This window comes from Octopus bimaculoides, chromosome 10 (assembly GCF_001194135.2).
Source record: "Octopus bimaculoides isolate UCB-OBI-ISO-001 chromosome 10, ASM119413v2, whole genome shotgun sequence".
NCBI classification, from domain to species: domain Eukaryota; kingdom Metazoa; phylum Mollusca; class Cephalopoda; order Octopoda; family Octopodidae; genus Octopus; species Octopus bimaculoides.
This window is the reverse complement of record NC_068990.1, coordinates 74,397,267-74,402,287: the sequence shown is the minus strand read 5'-3', so window position 1 is coordinate 74,402,287 and position 5,021 is coordinate 74,397,267.

Genomic DNA, 5,021 nt, shown 5'->3' with positions numbered 1-5,021 from the left:
ATATATATATATATATATAAACGGGCTTATTTCAGTTTCCGTCAACCAAATCTACCCACATTATTTGGTCGGACAGCGGCTATACTGAAAATCAATGGCTTCAAGTGCCACGCAGTGCGACAGTACCCAAAATAATACGGTTGAGAAACAAGCTACTTACCACACAGCCACACCTGTGCCTTGGACATTTTTTTTTCTCGACAGCAACCGCTTGATCTTTCCAGTTTACTTCTATAGAAACACAAGAAATTTATGAAGTTTTTAAAGACGTGTTAGGGGCAATGAAATTAAGGGTGCTGCATTATAAATGACCGGCTTTAACTATCTTGATCCTGGTTTTATAAAACTGATTTAGTGACTTTTGATTATGATAATAGTTTCTGACAAGATTTAAACTTAATATCTTACAGGATTTGAGCTTAATATCCAGTGAAATAATTATAGTTTGACACATAAACCTTCCGTAACCGCAGCCGTTTTATAGTACCGTCAGAGAATATGTTAAGAATGTATTAAGAATTCATTAATACATATGTATGGCATAGGAGTGGCTGTGTGGTAAGTAGCTTGCTTACCAACCACATGGTTCCGGGTTCATTCCCACTGCGTGGCATCTTGGGCAAGTGTCTTCTACTATAGCCTCGGGCCGACCAAAGCCTTGTGAGTGGATTTGGTAGAGGAAACTGAAAGAAGCCCGTCGTATATATATGTATATATATATATATATATATATATATATATATATATATATATATATATATGTATGTATGTGTGTATGTGTTTGTGTGTATGTGTTTGTGTGTCTGTGTTTGTCCCCCCCCCCAACATCGCTTGACAACCGATGCTGGTGTATTTACGTCCCCGTAACTTAGCGATTCAGCAAAAGAGACCGATAGAATAAGTACTAGGCTTCCAAAGAATAAGTCCTGGGGACGATTTGATCGACTAAAGGCGGTGCTCCAGCATGGCCACAGTCAAAAAAAGACTGAAACAAGTAAAAGAGTAAAAGAGTATGTATATATAAAGCCACACAGCTTATAACGACTAGATATAAGTACTCAGACTACTGCTGAAAAGAAAAAAGATAATAATTATGTAAATATTTAAATACCCAGTATAGCTAATGACTTAAGAAATTATAATTAAAAGTATACACTGAGTGAAGATATAAAAATTTTATCTTAACGACTAATTAAAGTCAAAGCAGACACGGGAAATAACTCCGTAGTTTTAATTAATAAAATTCATTCAAACAATAAATCATAGTGAAGGAATGAATCTAATCTGTTGTCGGAATGGTGAGAAATCTGTACATGTTCCATTGCATTTTTAACTCATTAGGGAACTGTAGCCGATTTGTTACTATAACTGCTTAAAGAAACCAGAATGAGAAATATAGGATTTCACAATAGCCAGTTGTATAACTTCTTACGAAGTTTTGAATACTTGCAGTTGATATTAACTTGTAAATAGCACCATTATTATTAGTGTGAGGATTCATTAGATAGTAAGTATTCCCCGATCACCTCAGATCAATTTTGACCACAATGGTTCAGGCCGTGTCGATCATAATAGCACCACCTGCGTCAATTTTAATTTGTTTCGCGTTCAAGTGAGCTGTCTGAGTGAATATCGTTGCTATTTTTGTTGATTGCTTAGCTTTCGTAATCTATTTTCCCTTCTCTCTATTTTAGTTGGAGTAATCAATCAGTGATAATTAAAAATTCATAAAATGTTGTACGAAATTAGACAAAGGGTAATTTTAGGTGCACTCAGTATTATTGTTATTATTATTATTATCATTATTATTAATATTATTATTATTATTATTATTATTATTATTATTATTATTATTATTATTATTGTAGTAGTAGTAGTAGTAGTTGTTGTTGTTGTTGTTGTTGTTGTTATTGTCGTTGTTATTATTAAGACGGTGAGGTGGCAGAAACGTTAGCACGTTGCATAGCGATGTTTCGCCTGTCGTTACGTTTTGAGTTCAAATTTCCCCAAGGTAGACTTTGCTTTTCATCCTTACGGGGTCGACAAATTAAGTACTTGTAAAACACTGGATCGTTGTAATCGACTATGCTCTCCCCCAAATTTCAGGTCTTGGGCCTATAATGGAAAATATTATTATTATTATTATTGTTGTTGTTGTTGTTGTCGTTATTATTATTATTATTATTATTAGTAGTAGTAGTAGTAGTAGACTAAGGTGACGCTTGCTTACTGGTCATGCTTCAAGAACCCCGTGAAGAATTCTTGCAGTTCCATGCAATGCTGATTGTTGTAGGTGTTCTACCTTCATACTTGCACCAACCTTTTTCAGTCATGTTGGTAGTTGAGTACCGATATTTCCAAGCGCATTAATTACTATTGGTACCACGTCTGCTCTTTCCATTCACCACAAACTTTGTATTTCCCACTTCAAATCGTCATAGTTGTTTAGTTTTTCTTCTTTCACACTGTCGCTGTTGTCACCAGGGCATGCTGTGTCGATTACCATATATATTATGTTTTCTTTAATCACCCCAACAATGTCCGGTTTCTGATGTCTGGTCGGGTCATCGCACTGGATCATTGGATCTCACAGAATTTTGCAATTCACATTTTCGGTGACTCCTTCTGGGGTTGCTCATATCACGTCTTTGCTCTTTATAGGCCGTGATTTCCACAGAGCTCCTAATGGATCATTTTTGCCACATTATCATTGCGCCTTTTGTATTCGCGTTGATCCAGTTTGGGACATTTTCTAACGACGTGCCATACCGTTTCACACCTCTCACAACACATTCACCCCTCTCACCACACATTTGTCGCTATCGGTAGAAATCCAATGTATCGTGGGGAGGAAAGAAAATTTACAGCGACAATGCTCTTCTCAATACGTGTGACATACCAGTTATGACAATCTTTTCCACTTCCTACATGGATGGTATGCCAGGGATTATTCTTAAATAATTTTCAGTTCCTTTTTTTATCATTCCAAGTGCTCCTACAACCACTGGTATTGTAACCGTCTTGAGATACTACATCTTTTCGATTTCGATTAGCAGACCTTTATATTTTCTGAGCTTATCAAATTCTTTTGCCGTATATTATGGTCACAGAGTATGCTCATTTCAATCAATATTGCTTTTGTCTTTCACAAAAATATCTGGTTTATTTGCCTTGATGGTTCGATCTGTACATACTGCGAAGTCCCAAAGAATAGTTACATTTTCTCTCACACTTACAGCCTCAGGGTGGTGCTTGTTACATTTGGCAACAGTTTTGATTTTATAATGCCGACACATTATCCAATGTAGATATTGGCCAACTCTTTCGTGTCTTGATTTGTACTCTACAGGTGCTAAAACCTTACATCCAGAGATTAGGTGGTCAACTGTTTCTATCCCATCATTGCAATATTGGCACTTTGGGTCGACACCATTTTCCCTCACATTGTCTTGATAGTTCCGGGTGAATAAGCTCTGATCTTGGCCAGCCAAGACGAAGCCTTCTCTCTCAGCCTTTAGCCCTGAGCTCCGTAGCCACCGATGGGTGTGCTTCTGGTCTACATTAGCCTGTTTGTTACGGGCCACATATTTGCCATGCGGAGATTTTTGTTCCCACCTCTATCAGCCAAATTGTTCAAGCGCATTTTACTTTGCTATTGATTTCACCTTCTTTGCAACTACAGCTGCTGCACTTTCCTAATGCTGTTCAGCCTGGACGCAGACCTGAACATTGGCAAAGCTGATGCAAATGTGGTTACCTTACCTTCAACACTACAAGCACCGAAAACACCCTCTTACTAGGACTTGTCAAAGACAGCGAGCAATATATAACAACTGATTCCATGTGAGGAGTATAATGATGAACGGTAGAAAAGCGGGCAATGAATACAGAGCAATGACGTTGGCAAGAAACGATCAGTTTAAGTATTTATCCTTCGATTGGATAATGATCATTTATGAGAAATAGCGAACATAAAAGAGCTGGAAAGTTACTAAGAACACAAACGGAATTGTCTGAACTTCACAGATAAGCTTTCTGTTATGTTATGAACATGTGGTGTGCATAGTTGCATGATCAGAAACAAAAGCTTTGTATTTATTTTCTTTTTCATTTTTGCATTAATGGTGAAATACGTAGAGTTCGAATAGATAACTCTTTGTAAACCGCTCTTATAAACATGGGTATCGGAAGATTTTATTCTAAAGAAACCAATCTCGCCCATTTCATAGTGGCTAAATGGATATTGGTAATAATGTCATAATGCTGACGATAATCACAATAATACTGCTGACATCATTAATAATAATGTCAATTAACGACATTGACATAAACAATTTCTGACGTCGATCGGCATAAAGTCAGACATTTAGGAGAAAGAGAACACTCGATCATATCAATCCCGGTACTTGACAAGTGTTCACGCTATCGACCCTAAAACAATAAAAGGTATAGTTGACCTCAGTAGGATTTGAACTCAGAGGGTAAAGAGCCAAAATTAAATAATGCGAAGTACTTCGCAAGACGCTCAATCAAATCGGCCACCTGGCTCTTTAAATGCCGTTAATAGTGATACCGATGGGGGACAATAATCGCAACATCGTTAATGGCTAAAACATGATGACGACAACTACGACGACAACTACGACGACGATGATTTTGATTCTGGTGGTGGTAGCGGTGATGGAGGCTGTGGATAGTGACGATGATATGTCAATTGGAGATAAAGTGTCCCAGCTGAATAACTGAAGCTGTTCTTATTCCATATTCTAATCATAGTTGGTTGTGACAATTCTTGAATTTCTTCAATTCATTCAACAAAATGGTGGATTAGAATTGAGTAACGATGCATATACATACATATATGTGAGTGGTTTGTTTAGACAGAGCAAAAAACGGGCTTGAAAATGATATATAAAGTCAAAGTAATTTGACGAAAATTAATTTGAAAATATATCATTTAAAACCAAAATTAAAAATTCTGCAAGAACATTCTTGACAACCTTATATATATATATATATAT